Below are 16,502 nucleotides of genomic sequence, written 5' to 3'. Positions count from 1 at the left end.
ATGTGCAGAGAATCCACACAACGAATCTCTTTTACATGGGCTCCGAAGCAGGAGAGAAAGTGAGGGGGGGGGGGGGCAAGAGTGATTTTAATAATCATAAACAAAATTTAAAACAGGTTTACTGTTTTGCAAAAAAAGGGGCATGGCCCCCCAGCCTCTCTTCGTTGGAGCCCCTGTTTTTGTTCAAGGATTTTGTCCTTGTCCATATCATTGAGGCTCGAGCCCTAAAGGAGAAACTATGGAATGAGATTGTTTGCTTGTAGGTGGAACGTGTTTGCCTTAAGGTGGTGTCCACTGTTAGATGCCTGTTCGTTTTTATAGAGTTTGAAAGCTGTCTAAAGTGAAACAGGATCTTGAAGTGTTAATAGTGATACAAAAAATTCACAACAACAAATGAATATCTACACGTCGGTAGCTTGAGCCATAGGAAGACTCTCATCGTCATGATCAGAAGTCAGCATATACTAGTGAATTTGAAACTGTTAAGAAAAACTGATAAAAATCTCGCTGATGTTGCATTTGTTTTATCAAGAAAAAAGGTATGGAACGGGAAAGAAACAATATTTTGGAGCTTCTTCAAAGAATTATTTGATTTAGAAGTAATCTGTAGAGGAAAGGCTGACCAAAAGTTCGAAAAAGCCAAGATTTCGACAGGTATGGGCTAGACAACTCGAAAGAGTTAAAAAATCATCAAAAAGATCATAAGCATAACTTTACTTCAAAACATTTACAATAAACAAGGTAGCCGAGAGCATGAGTAGCAAGAAGCAAAGCGTTTAGCGAGAAAAAATAACAGAACAAGCCAAAATTTGTCGCTTGACTCCGTTTTAAACAAAATCGAGGGCTGTATTGAGGGCTGAATGGAGTTATCTAGCGCCACCCTAAACTCTGAATATGTTGTATATCGAAATGTGAGCGATCTAAAACTTCACTCAGAGAAACTATGCTCCCAAAAGTTTGTTAAAAAAAATTCAGCATTTAATTTAAGATCAGTTTACGTTTGTTAGATTTGAATAGGGCTTTATAAATCAAAGCATAAGAATGGAAGATTCTATTAATAATCAAAGAACTCAGCTGTTCGGTAAACCTTCAAAGCCCCAAATCTATGATTAACGGAAGAGTATGGAGAGGATAAGTGGCACAGCATAAATGCTTTTTCATTTGACATCTGTATTTGCTTCCACAAGTCACAATTCAATGTCGTGTAAAAATTCTAATAACAAGGAGAACCGAATTTCCGTCGTATAATTGAACTACTGTTTTACTACCCGCTTTTTGGGAGGGGGCGGTTGCACTCATGGGGGGGGGGGGCAACTGAAAGATTTTCAAAAAAGAAAGTGGCGAAGAATACGGAAAAAGTACTTGGAACACCCAATGGTTTTCACTGTGCTTCATTTTCTTCAATTCTTTCCCCAAAAACTTCTACTTCCCCCTCCTCCACGACAAACATCCTACAAATCACAGGAAAAAAGGTCTTTCTAAGCTTTAATGTCGTTGATAACTTGCCTTTGAAAACTGACGTTAGTGTTCCAAGACATTTGGCAGGCATTGTCCTTTATAGCTAATGAGGTGGTTATAGCTGGAAACAATGCAAAATTCAACTGGGGGTGAAGACAAGAAGAGGTTTGAAGTACCTTGCTGCTTAAAAATGAAAGGCCTCGCTTACAAATATTTAAGGAAGAACTGTTAATCATTAAGAAAATAAACGAATAACTTGACTGAAATGCAACTTTTCTGCTTTTAACTTTTGTTACTAGCTCTAGTAAGTTAATACCAGGTGAAATAAACATGAGTTACTTCAGAGCCCGCTGTAAACAGAATTAACTGACAGGATTTCCTTACCAAAAAAACAAGTAAGATGTAATCAGATGCTTTAATTTCACTTGAGGTATTATTTAGCAACAAGGAGGCATGCACTTGAATGTGCGTAGTGCTACATGCACCCTAAGCAGGGGGGTAAAATGGGATACAGAAAGGGAGAAAAAAGAATTCTGGTAGGATATACGCTAGGCCTCCAAAAAGCAAATGTGACCAACCATTATAGACAGGAGTCATTTTGCATGGAAATTTCATAAAAAAATCCCTAATTGGAATCCAGAGCCTGGGGTTGCATGGGATAATTATCGCTAGCCCTGTGTGCCAAGGCGTCTCTTAGAAAACGGTTTGGTGAAATGTTAAGGAGAAAATGTGGAAGGAAAGACACCTAAAATCCTTCATTCAGCGCTTCTTTTCATCAACATTTTATAGATTGCGAACAAGGAAATTTCTTTTTTTTCGACTCTTTTAGTCAATTTTCTCAATTCGCTCTCATACCCTAAAAAACTTTCCCGGCGTTTCGGGGAGATTGCTTCTTTTATCTTTCGACAGTTCATACTGCAAGCCTTATATCGTTGCTGAGTAATTTATGTTAGAACTACTCACATATAAATTAATCAAACTTTAAAAAATTCTTGATAAGAAGATTTCATTGATTTCGGCAGTATTTTGATGATTGCTCAGTTATTGAACATTTTCAAACTATTTTGACTTGTTATCAGTGCGGCTTGAATGATGTAGGCGTTTTTGGATAACACTTCTCTAAGAGATGGGCGTAAAAATTCTGCATAATCCTGATTTGCAGGTTGTCTATTAAATATACTTGCTTAGATCTTAAAATAAACAAACAGATTTAGGTAGAATTTGAAATTTTAATCGGTGAAAATTCATTTATGATGCTTCTCATTGCTGGAAATCCGTAAATATTATCAATGTCTTAGATACACGTGTAGTTTAGATAGTTTGATAATCTAGCAACCAAATCATACTTTGATAATTTTGTTATGTTTCGAAATAAATAAACTGTTACTTTATTCAATATATTTTATTGAAGCATTTTTCTGCATGTTTAAAAAGCAGGAATGGATAAAGTGCAGCTGATAAATGACACATATCTAAATGAAGGCGAAAATGATATCAACACTATAATATATCCAGCAAGATTAGATCGCAATGCCTCAGTGTCATAGATATACTAGCTTGTGTGCTGTACAATGCAATGTGACAATATTCCTTGAAACTGTACCAGGAAAACAAGCGAATTTTTAAAACCACCTTTCGAGCCCGTTGCAAGTGCCATGTCAATTTACAAAAAAATCTACCCAAGTAAGGAATCCATTTTACATCACATACATAAAAATAAACACTTAATGAACAAAACGATAAAAACAAAAAACTACAAAACAACCAATCATTTAAAAGCTAACAAGGGGGAACATAACAATCAATCAATAATTCCCTCAGAAGAAGCTCTCTTATAGAATAAATAGCCAAGCGAGATGCAAAACCTAATGATACTACATGAAGAATAACTGTTTACCGGTCTGTCATAAAGTGCTCGATGCAGTAGAGAAGAGCTGTACACGCCTTTGGTGTGTAGAACAAGATGGTTTTAAGTTGCTACTTCGAGTTTTACGCTTAGTAAGATCATTAAAGCAGTAGCTAAGTATCGTTAATATCAAGCTAAGTTTTATTATTTAAAAAAAGACATATACCAACGGAGCTGTTGAAATCTCCAACCGCTTTTTTGAAGACAGGACATGCTTGCATCGTGCCATGCATTCAAACAGGTGTGGTCCACTCTATCCGCAATACCCTTATGCTTTTGGGTTACTCAAGGGAATGCAAGGCAAAGGAAATCACAGGCCCGGCGAATATGATTGAACAACCCCGAGAGACCAGAAGACATCCACAGAATGAAAAACCGGGCCGGTAAAGATGAGATGAAGCATGTAAAGGGATTGCCATTATCGTTAGATAAAGAAAAACAACAACTCAAACATATCAAGCCAAAACAGCATTACTTGCGAGCTAAACTGTTATGAGATTTCCTGGAATTATGCTGTTTAAAAATGTTGCTTGATATATCATACTATGCAGTTTGATTCAAAAAAACATTTTATGAAAGTCTGTATGTTAGAGAAAGAGACATGAAAATTTGGAAGGCTGATAAAGAACCAGCAGCATTTGGGATATGAATGGATAATAAAGATATGAATGGATAAAGAACCATATGGATAAAAAAGCATTTGGGATAACAAAAAGTTAACAGATACAAACACAGAAACTATTCGAAAAGGTTTTCTGGAAATCTGAACATGTTTATAAAAGCACTCTAATAGTCGATTATTCGACTTTCTTTTCATCTATTCACCTTTCTTTCATTAGGCAAGTGGAAATAAACCTAAATTCATCTTTAAAATCATAAATTGCAATCGAAGGTGCGAATTATACAACAAAATAGTGCAGTTTAATATTTTTATGGAAAAATTGATTCTTTCTTCAGCTAGTTTTGGCGAAATTGTAAAGAACAAGCAAAATATGTTTATAAAAGTATATAAATAAATTATGTAAAATCTGTAGGTTAAATGACATAAAATTTGATAGAGTTTATTTGAATTAGCGAAAATTTAGAAGAAGAAATTTACACCAAGGAAATTTAAATAAATACTCAATCAGAAGTTGCAGTTTGGCGAGAAAGTGGTTTGAAAAGAAATGCTTGGAACAAGTTTTCTAAGTAATTGAATTGATCTAATATGTTATATAAACTTGATGGTATCGATAAAGTATCAAGATAGACAAAGAAAGTTGTAATAATTAATGAAAACGCGCCTACCAAAACATTGATGTTACCGCGAAGACGATGAGCTTGAAATCAAATCTGCTACAATAGTCTGACATCTGCAGTACTTGAGACCTTCATGTCAATTGGATGAAAAGAAACAATCGATTAACGGTTATTGTGAAATTCAAATTGAGCGAGACCTCAAATGCAGAAACAACGGACATTTGTTGACGCAAGTTGGTTAACAAGATTTGCAATTGTAACTGCAAGTCTCCTGCAACAAAAATAGTTACAGCTGCATTCTGGCAATTAATCTGCAGCATTTACCTGAGGTAATGATACACATCAGATTAAGCAAAACTGTCAAAATGACCTTCTTCATAACACAAGGTCTATGCAACATAATTACGTGCACTACGTAAGCTTGAATGAGATTCAACGTTCATTCAGTCATTCACTGATATCTGCTGGAAATGAATGGCCTGGCCGACACCAGATGATGACATTAAGTTCAGATTCAAAGTTAATACAAGTGATAACGGGAACGACCTAGAGGCAAGCAGCCAAAGTTGAAAGTTTAAGACATTTAAAAATAACTGTTTATTTTTCGAAATTGACACAAAGCTTTTCGACCCGCTCGAGGCATCTTGATAAAAAGCTAGCTTCTAGCAAGAGAATGTTCCATAAATTGTTTGAGGAATTTCATCATCAAAATGAAATTTCATCATCAAATTAATCCATATTTTTAGGGCTCTTACCTTTAGTTACATTTCGTTTACATACCTTTGAGCCATTAAACCAATCACCTTGGGCTTTTTATCCCCACATCATCGTCCTCCTTTTGTTTAAAACCATACCTGTCTAAGTAAGCAGATTTTTGCTTTCAAGAAGTAGATATATCAAGGGGTTGGTAAAGTTTGTTATATTATGGGGTTTTGCATATAAACAAAGGAAAGAGAATATGCGCTAATTGACATTAAAAAGATAAATAGAATATGCGTTTAATAGTTAAGGTTCTTTAATTTTGAAAATGGCTTTGAAAAAGCAAACATTTATTTTGCCCAAAACAACGCAAAGTCAACCTTGTCAAAACATCAGTACATAAGGCACTTATGATCTGCTCGAAATCTCAAAACGATCTTCCTGGACAACGGCTATCCAGAAGACGTCATTTTATCTGATACTAAGGAGAAGATCGCAAGTTTTTCCGCTGTTCAAAAGTTTGGTCCGCAAAAGTGCCCAGTTTATTTGAAACTACCATGGATTGGTAACACTTCCTTGCGATTTGAGAGTCAGATTGGGCAACCATAACCAAATGTTTCTTTGCTGTCAATCCTCGGATTGTTTACAGCACTAGGAGAGCCCTTCTATCCATTCAAAAGGGTTGCGTTCCTACCAGCCAAAAAAGTTCAGTCATTTATGAATTTACGTGCCAGTGTGATTCTGGCTACGTAGGACGCACAACCCAAAGATTGGGGGATAGGATAAAACAGCATGTTCCTTCCAACATAAGATACAAAACTGCCTCTTAAATAGAACAGCCTCCTCGATCTTGTAGGTCTAGAAACACTGTTAAAACAAGTGATTCTGCCATTGGTCAACATCTTTTAGACAACCCAGATTATACAAACTCTATAATGACGACATGTTTCGGATAATTGGCAGAGCCCAGTCGTCGTTCCATCTAGCAGTTTTGGAGTCGATCTACATAAAAACGAAAAAGCCGCCATTGTGTAGACAGAAGGAGTTCGTTTTCTCTCTTGGCATCCAATGTTAATTTTTCTTTAGGCTCGCGGCACTGATTGGTCAACTATACCAGTCTTGTGCTTGCGTTTTTCTGATTGGCCTATTTCGATCCACAACTGGGTATATATTTTCCATCGTGTTCTTTCGGAACCTTATTCTGAGGTTTTATGCTCTAAGAAGTGTCAGATGAAAAAGCTTTTAGTATGTCGTAAAATGTTTGCTTTTTTCAAAGCCATTTTCTTTTATTTTCTTTTTTTTAGCTTTTTATATCCTCATTTTTCAATTTCTCTCTCTTTCCCTTATTAACTATTATCTACCCTCGCTACCAGATCCTGGACTTCGGGACTTCGCCTCCCTTCAGAATGCTTCCCCCAATGCTACCCTAGGTACAAGAACGTCAAAAGCCGGCGACGCGGAATCATAGAGCGACGTAGTGGCGATGTAATTTGATCGTTTAGACTTTATTGTAAAGGTCCTAGATGGTTCTCATTGTGTCACCAAGATAGGATTCAGCATGCTAAGAGGCTATGCTAAATGAGCAGTGTCATGACTTACACCTCATGCTGATTTTTGAACTAGGATCTACAGAAAGCAGGAAAGCTTCTCCTTTTCGGTTAGGCCCAATTTGCAAAATAAGTTTTCAAAAAGTAGCATTTTTAACTTAAAAGCAATCGACAAATATGAAAGTGGCTTAAGCCACCTGTCAATCGATAATAGCCAGTCAATAAGCATATGGGTAGAATTAGACTCGCTTGTTGCTCAAATTTTGATTGAAAAATGGCTTATGCGATCGCCTTCAAAAATATGACAAACATGTACTACGACTATGGTTGGGTTCTTATACATAATTGACATTGCTTTGTAGACGGGTATTTAGGTTAGACAGAGCAGAAATTCAGTTTCAGCAACGTCTGAGGAAAATGCATTATTGTAAGGCTCTCCCGCTTTAATATAACGTTTAACATCTTGTCAATATTTATATCATAAGGTGGCCTAAAAATCAAAGGACAAAAACCTATTCAACGAACGCTGGAAAAAATATTCTAAAACATTGGTAGAAGGCTGGAAGAACATTGGAAGAACATTGCTAGAATATTGGTGGAAGGCTGGAAGAACGCTGGTAGAACATCCGTAGAAGGCTGGAAGAACGCTGGTAGAGCATTGGTAGAACATTGGTAGAAGGCTAGAAGAACATTGGAAGAACATTGGTGGAAGGCTGGAAGAACGCTGGTAGAACATCCATAGAAGGCTGGAAGAACGCTGGTAGAACATCCGTAGAAGGCTGGAAGAACATTGGTAGAACATTGGTGGAAGGCTGGAAGAACATTGGAAGAACATTGGTGGAAGGCTGGAAGAACGCTGGTAGAACATCCATAGAAGGCTGGAAGAACATTGGAAGAACATTGGTGGAAGGCTGGAAGAACGCTGGTAGAACATCCATAGAAGGCTGGAAGAACGCTGGTAGAACATTGGTAGATGGCTGGAAGAACATTGGAAGAACATTGGTACAAGGCTAGAGGAACGTTGATAGAACCGAGTTGCATTGTACATATGAGGAAATTTTTGAGAATAATCAATCTCCTAACTTTAAATAAACAAAGAAGTCTAACCAGGGCTCAACAAAAGAGGCTGACGCATAATGGTACACTTCTAAAATCGAAAAACCATCTTCCTATTCAGCTATCCAGGCTCTGAGAATATTTACATAAAATTTTTGCGAGACACATTTTATGTGTTCTTTACAAAACTCTTTCCTAGACTTCTTAGAGATTAAAGGAAACTAACGAAAAAATAAAAACAAAATTAAAAGTTGAGCATTGTTAATATTATTTTGCTTAGAAGAATCAGTTCAATAAATGTTTAATCCCTAATTGTTTTATCAACAAATGTTTACTGTCTAAAGAGTAATATAATTAATTCACATAATTGAAAACTTAATGGACATACATTCTGTTCTCAATAAGAAAATAAGCAAAGATAAGCTTAGCAAAACATACTTAATTTTTGACATAACTTTGGCAAGTCTTGCTACAATAGACCTATTGCTATAGTTTTGTTTTATTGAAAATGATGCGCTTGGAAATAATAAGCAAATAAATATATAAAAGCCAAGTTGTTTTGACTTTCTATCGGGTTCAGAAATTCAACATAATATCATTTAACTAGCATTCTCCCAGAAAGAACCTCATTTAACGTCATGTAGCATGGCCAACTTAAATATCATGTTATTTGTAACATGGCCCATCGCTGGACCGTGTTTGTATCTAATCAAAAAAGGAAATCTCACATCGGTTGCAAATAGACAATAAAGCCTGAAGTTTTCTCATTTTACATTCCAATATGTCAAATATTACAGGAGCCTATATTTTACATAGAAACGAAAAAGCCGCCATTGTGTAAAAAGATAGAGTTAACAATCTTTCGGTGGTACAAAACTTGTAAATGGCTTTGAAAAAAGCAAACATTTAGTAAACTAAAGCTTTTCGTCTGACACTCTTCAGAGTTTAAAACGTCAGAACATAGACCGAAAACTCTACGCTAGGAAATATATATACCCAGTTGTGGATCGAAATAGGCCAATCAGAAACACGAGCACGTGACTGTTGAGGTTGACCAATCAGTGCCGCTTGCCTATTGAAAATGTTACCAATGGAGTAAAGTGAAAACAAACTCCTTTTGTTTACACAGTAGCGGCTTTTTTTGCACATCTTTACCTGGATAGTGAACCCGGTAATTATTTTCAGTTGTAATTATTTTTTTGAATTGGAAATCTACAGGAAACTTTTTAAAAAAGTTTATGAACATCTGAATATTTCTACAAAGATAATAATAAGGACAATCATACAAAAAATCCATCTAGATGGTTGCAAATGATTTGAGAAATTTTGCTATTCAAATCGTCTCGCATGTGAACGACATGAAGAGGGTTAATACCTTTCCATCGATTTTTTACCGCGAGTATCTGTCAAGAGAACCAATCAAATATATAAATTTCCCCCTATATTTCTAATATATCTTTCAAAATAGTCACGAAAAGATCGATATGCTGAATGATTTGTTATGTTGTATTTCTAAAGACAATAAGCAATTTTTATGATTACAGCTACATCAGAATTCAATGGCAATGGTTAAAAACCATTGATTACTTAACGAAATGCTTTTACATCAAGAGGCAATAAAGCTTTCCAAGAAAGAATTCTAGGCAGTGTTGGTTGAAAAAAGAGAGGGAATAATCTGAATTTTCAGTTACATTAACTTAGCATTCTTAAAACTATCAGATTTTTCCATTTGCTTATAGAAGTAGACGATGATCCAGTTTAATATTTGCCATTCTAAAGACAACATTAAAAAACTTTACCTCTGCAAATGGCCTTGACTTTTTAAATTGTTCAAACTTGTTCAAACCAAATTTAGTTTTTGGACCAAACTTAGTACTGGATGACCTTTACATAGAGACTTACTTCAGTAAGCATTAACCTGTTCCAATTATCTAATGCAGACTCTCTTGCAAGTTTTGTAGCCATTAAAAATGGCCCAATTTTAAACTGAGGGTTTTGAGTTTCTCTAAATGTTTTTGGAACAAATCAAAAGGATTCAACGATGCTTGTTTTACAAATAGCGATGCACTTGAAATAGCAGGAAAAAAAATAAAATAGCATAAAACAAAATAAATAGTTATGATCCTACCAGCTCTGTTTTTAAGCTTCTGAAGTTTTTAGATTTCAGTTATGCCACAGCAGTGGCGGAGGTGGGGTTCAACGATGCAGGTGTCAAGTGTCCTCAGATAATTCTGTCGAAGGGATAAAGACCAAGAAAGCAGAGGTCCGCGACAAGAACCTTGTAAAACCCCATCCTCAATTTTGAGGGACTGTACCGTAAACCGTAAAATACCGTTTATCGCGTTTATCTTAGACAGGTAGGATTAAAACAAAGAAAAAGAGGGGCCCTAGACACGAGCATTGTGGAACACCAACGTCTAATTTAAGAGTTTTAGAGGCTGTACCGTAAATCTTACTATACTGTTTCCAGTTAGAGAGGTAAGAGAGAAACCAAGAGAAATTACTTTCTGCAACTGCATAATCTCCTTGTTATTGGAATAAAAGCTCAAGATTGGGTGTATCGTACAGTCATTTTCGATACTATCGTACCATTTATCAGTTGTTTTTGGCAGACTTGACTATATGGAAAACAAAGATCTAAAGCCTGACGGTCTACTCGAAACAACCTTGAACAGCAGACAGCAGATATATTGGTCAGTAATCAGATTAGGTGAACATCTCTTGCAGTTCTTTGGGCAGATCTTGCAGTTCCAAGAATCAGGGAATCTCCTAGTTTCCAAAGAAGGATTGAATATCACTGGGACGGACTTTGTTACAGAAGGTAAGGCAATGCAAGTTTCAAAAAGAGCTTCAGGTATCACCATTACCAAATATTTATGCCTTTTAGTCTCCCTCCCAACTGCTTCTTTGAGATTCTGTTAAGGGATAGGAAGGAACTTTCTTTGCTTGTTTGTGTTTTGTGAAGGAGATTTGGAATATGACATTCAGGTAAAAAGAAGAATTTGCAAGAATATTTGATGGAAAATTGTCTTTCGTATTAATAGTTTCGCAAAAAGAACATTTTTGCAGCCGTTTTTTGCATTATCGCCGAATAGATCATAGCAGCGACTAGAACTGCAAAACTAGGCCCTATTACCCTAGGTAACAGAGGTCCAGCAATTCTTATCTTAGAATCTTTCCACGATTAAAACAACCTTCATTTTATGATACGTAAAATTTTTTCAACAACCTTCTCGAATTAACATCAAGCTACCTTTATAGCGAAAAGTTTTTTAGTTTTCAAACAATAATAAAATATTCATCTTTATTTCACTTACTATGTTTGAATTATGTGTACAAAAGGTCTGTTGTCCAAAGGCACATCCTGCATTTTCCGTCTCTCTTCTTTTGCTAAAAGTGAGCTCTTTCGTTGCATATTTTGGTTGAATGAGAAAGGATGTTCTGCAACAAAGTTAAGTTGAAATAAAGTATTCAGTAATCAGTACTAACGGTTGTCTCTTTGTGCGGTTTTGGAGACAAGTTCTGTTAAGCTGAACAGAGAAGAAAGACGGGGAGAAAGGGGGGGGGGGGGTTAACTTGTTGCTGGGAGTCGGTGGCGTATATGATTAATGCAAGCAGTCTTAGAAAATAGTAATAAACATAGCAATCATTTCATTGATCTTGTCAAATACTGGGCTGTCAATGGATTAGAGTCAATTGAAGAAAATTACTTTTGCAATGTCTTTTCTTGTCGCCATAATTATTATTATCAGTCTGATTAATAAATACACTTTACAATAATACAAGATGGCCTTTTAAAATGACTGCTCAGACATTGCTAAGTTCAAAAAGGTAAGGTTCCTTCACTTCTTCCAGAAGATACTCTTTCACTACATAACATAGATCGAATATTGTGTTTTGTACTGATCTAAAATTCTCACGTTGTAAGCTTGAGAATGGCGTCCAGTGTCTGGAATTAATTAGCCGCATTATTGTGTTTTTAACTGCCTCATTGTAATCCATTATCAATACTAAAGGTATTACCAACTATATGTATAGTGCAACATTTATTTATTAATCAGCATACAGACCACATAACTTTGAGCAATAAAAGCAAGCAAAAGTTAAGTTGATTAAATTGAGCAATACATTGCATAAAAAGTGATAAAAATCATTTTATGTCATCAAAAATTTTCCAAAACATACCATGAAAAATCAGACATGTTTCAAAGCGATGATAATTCATTACCATCAGTAAAAGCTAATCAATACACGAAAATTTTACACCTAAAAGCCAGTCAAAAGGAAAGCCACCGAAATTCGTTTAGAAGATGTCCAAGGAGATATCAATTCATCCTGCTGACTCTGTGGAAGATTAGGTTATTACAATTGATTGATTCTAAGAAACCTTCGGAGCAGCTAGCGAAATTTTTGAGAACATTTGTACGAACTTTTTTTTAAAAATAATGCATAAGGGCTGTTTTATAGCATTTTTTTACATTGAATTATTAAAAATTTCCCCGTCTCCAGGCATAGGCGTTTTGAAATTATAAGATGCAGTGATGACCAATTTGTGCAGTGATGAAAGGAAAATAAGCAGCAATGAATCTGAATTCGTACAGTGATAAAATATTCAAAACAATTTAATTAGTAATCAAAATGTATAAAACAATCACCAGCTAAACGAAAGATATAAAGTCAAAATATTGTAACTTCTAAAACCTAGTTGATGTTGATATATACCAAAGTGTTTTCTTGCGAATAAGACGGCTTCTTGAACTAGTTTTAGGTATGTTGTGTGCTGAAAGTAGTTTTTTGCAGTTTGCTGAATGTCAAAATTCTTGATTTAACATTGGTGACATCTTTGTGTTTTTTCAATCATCTTGATGTTTCTTACATATTTTTCTAAGGATAAATGTTGACCTTTCTATAGATCACTATCTTTGATATCTTCGCATTGCTCTGCAACCTCCCGCAAGTCAAATCGGGAGCAACTGATGCACGAGCACCTTTTGAATCATTCTTACAGTTCAGTGATAGCTCAAAGCTGACAAATTCTCCAAATACACCAAGAAAAGGGTTTCTCGCTAACAGTTTATTAAAGGGGCATTTGGTTGAGTCATAAAAAAGTTCCAATCGATTTTCCTTTGGATATCTGTCTTCAAATGTAATACATATATTTTCTTTTGCTTGTGTCTTCTTTCGCTGGTTTATTTCAATATATCATGAACCAAATTTATGACATCATATATTGAGTAGACAATAACGAGTTGGCGCAGTCATTTTTATCGTAATGAGCATGAGCCTGTCTTTTTTATCTTCATTTAAGTGAACTTCAGCAACTCAGCTACGCAGTATCTTTCAGTACTGAAGCCTCTAGTATACCACCACCCATCCCTCTCTCTTTCGATGGTGCTATGATGATCAGTCCAAGTTCACTTTCTTATAGCTAATGAATTTTGAAAAAGATGGGGGTCGACCTTCAAAGCCCTTCAAGGAGGGGAATAGGTACATAGATGGTCTTGGTGATGTGAAATCTGCCCTTAAATTTGGGGTATTAGTTTGTTGCTGAACAACCCAATCTGCAAACCGCACCCACGGGACCCGCACTCATGCGACATTGTTTTGAATTGCACAATTTATGCATTTGTGCAGTGATGAAAATACCTTAGAATATTGCCTGCCCCTTTCTAATACGCCCTTCTTTCTTTTAAGACCCCTCTCTAGGAATAAAAACCGAAAATAAGTAAATAAAGGGGAAGCTTAATAGAGCTTTGACGGTATTTACAAAGCATATTAAAAAGTAATAAAAGAGTTGAATTATCATATACTGGTTAAAGAATTGAAACAACATCATTTAAAAAAACAGATAAAATGAATGTGCTTTAAAGTGAAACAATGAAAAACAAATTAATAAAAGAAAAACCAGCATCCTGTAAAAGATTTTAATATGTACCCTACAATCAGTAGCAGAAACTATGGCATCCCTCCAAATCTATATATTGTTGGCCTGGCACCCTTCATTCAGAATAAAAACCAGAGTTTTGCCCCACCAATCAATATCAAGTGGTTGAGCCTAGCTGACAAGATATTAGGTTTGAATCATTTCTTCAGGAAACATACAGCACTTTTAACCTCCATTGTTTTCAATTACTTTGTAGGTGCGAGGATGGCTCAGTTGTTAGAGGCGCTGACTATAGTCCCAAGGGTCCGTGGTTCAAGTCCCTGGTATGACCAAACTTTCATCCAGAGTGAGGAGAGTTGCCAGCTCTCTGTAATTCCAGGCGTAGGTATCACGAGGTGTGGTCACATCGAGAGGAAGGACCAGGACACTGCTCAATAAGCATAAGCTTCTCAGTGTCCTAAAAACTACCTCCGGGTGCTAGGTAGAAACAAATACTAATACAATACAACTTTCTGATTCTGGTTAAAAAGAATTTTATCAACATTCATGACGTGAAATACTTTCGCAAACAAAGCCAATATGATACCAACCTTCAATAGAGTGTATTGTGACCTGGTTCCAATAGTTTCAATTTGTAGTCTTCTTCCATTTTTTAACAGTTATAAATATAATGCTAGAAATAATGGAGGCCAAAATATTATGTCGAAACAAAAGGAAAATTGATTTCATATTTTAAGATACCTATATGAGTTCAAATATTTCAAATCCCCCATGTATAAAATTTATAACGTATAGAAATAAATTTTTAAATAAAACTTGTTGATTGTTAAAGCTTCTGAAAATCTGTGAACTTTTTGTTGTGTGCATGGAGAGTCAGCATGTTGTTTTATTTTCGTTAGTGAGTTTTGTGTTGATGCTCGTTGTTTTTGTTGACATTGTGTGTTGTGGGTCCTTAGGGATAATTGTGCATTGTTGTTTATGAGTGTTATTGTTTTCAATGTGAGCTTGAAATGTTTTTGTTTTGCGTGTGTGCGGGGGAAGTTTCGCATTTTCTTGCTTGAGTTTGAGAATCGTTTTGAAAATTCAACAATACTTTTCAAAGTGGATGTTGTCACACGTAGCCTCTGTTATGAAGAAGTCATGTTTGGAACTCATAAAATAAATAGCCTGTGCTCCAGACCCCTAACTTGAAAGTAGAGGGTCTGTGTAACCGAGAGCAAATTCGCGTACGAGGATTGAATTGAATTGTTTGCATAATTATCACAGATTTGTGTAATCATGCAAGAAGAGGCGCTAATATTTTGATCGGTCGTGGCAGTATGATGTAGATTTGTTTGTTAGAAGAAAAGTTTTATAGCAGAAGAAAATGCTGCTCTGCTATTTGATGTTGAAGATCTTCGTTGGGACACTTCATTGGTTCTGACCAAAACAGATTAAAGAGGTTGTGGGCCAATCTTGCTAGTGGATTTCAAAAATGTCACCATCTGCCCATCAAGTAGTTTTGTCAACATCATAATGTCAATTAAAGAAATCAATTTTATATGAGATACTTTTATAATAGGGGGTGTTCTCTCCTCGATTAGTCTAACTACTGAGAGAGCTCCTCCTGTAAGTAATTCCCTCCATACAATCTATCTTGTGTCTATGTTTTGTATTGGTATATTGTATTAATTTCTTGTATTTTAGATGTATGATTGACTTGTTATTGATAAATTGTATGTAGTGGAATTTAAAAAAAATGAAAAAACTGAACTGAACTGAACTGAACTGATTTTACAGCAGTTGATGGGGATTGAATCTACCGCATGCAGCAATCGAAGTAAAATTGACTTGGCAACCAATCGATTTGCTTTGAGTAGACGAGGATGTTCATTTACTAGTTTGGCTTGAATTTAATGTAAAGAAAGATTTTTTGGGACAAGGTCTGGTGGCTACGATAACAGAAAACATGACTTTCGGAGTAGTGATAAGGAATGGAAACCGAAAAGTAAACAAGACGCTTTGGCTTAAGCCGTAGAAAATGATATCTGGTTGGTTATAAACGCAAGTTTACAGACAGTAGAAATTGCTAAAGACTAGTAAACATTTATCATTGATCCGGATGAGGCTGCCTAACTGAGTGGACTAATTTTTTTAGCAATGAGAGGCAGTAGGCTTAGGCCTATGCCCTGTACTTTTCATCAATTCTTTTCGTCATGATAGTGATTGCTTTGCTATAAACACGTCTTCTAAGTTTGTTGTTTGAAATGTGAAATTCTGATGTTTGAAAATGATTTTCTAACGTTCGTTAACACATAAGAGGAGAATTATCAACAACAAGCGTGTGTTTTGATCAAAATTCATCCTCAGGTTTTTGAAGAGTTTCCATTCTCTCGCCGGGCGACAATTATCTAAGCCTCGTGATATATTCAAGGCTTTCAGGCATTATTGTGGCATTGTCTGACAAAATAAAAGAAACTTTGAGCTTTCACACATTTCTTTTCGCTATTTGAATGTGTAAACTGCCTCGGCAAACTAAGCTCTGTTCACGCTGTTGTTCACTTTTGTCATGTGAATGCCGCATAATTTTTTGCATAATTTATTTTCCCAGAGATCCTGGGAAAAGCTCGTACGCGATAATGCTCTCGATTACACAGACCCTCTACTTTGAAGTTAGGGGTCTGGAACAAAAATAAAAGGCATCAAAACTCACAATAATGTATAAGCCAGCATG

The 16,502-nt window shown here is 35.7% G+C and overlaps 1 protein-coding gene across 1 annotated transcript in view; it reads right to left on the bottom strand.

Moving 5' to 3' along the window:
• The window catches only part of LOC135688782 (neurexin-3b), a 51,386-nt gene extending 36,157 nt beyond the window's left edge, over window positions 1–15,229 (bottom strand). Inside the window, exons 1-4 of the mRNA XM_089110370.1 lie at window positions 14,380–15,229; window positions 11,223–11,346; window positions 5,384–5,461; window positions 4,652–4,732 (exon numbers count right to left, since the gene is read on the bottom strand). The gene's annotated coding sequence lies outside the window, so the exon portion shown is untranslated. The remainder of the gene's footprint in view (window positions 1–4,651; window positions 4,733–5,383; window positions 5,462–11,222; window positions 11,347–14,379) is intronic.
• Window positions 15,230–16,502: the final 1,273 nt, after the last annotated feature.

Source organism: Rhopilema esculentum, chromosome 9 (assembly GCF_057945365.1).
Source record: "Rhopilema esculentum isolate cy_ngs chromosome 9, ASM5794536v1, whole genome shotgun sequence".
In the NCBI taxonomy this organism is placed as follows: Eukaryota; Metazoa; Cnidaria; class Scyphozoa; order Rhizostomeae; family Rhizostomatidae; genus Rhopilema; species Rhopilema esculentum.
The sequence above is the reverse complement of the archived record's forward strand: the minus strand, read 5'-3'. Positions and strand labels throughout refer to the sequence as shown.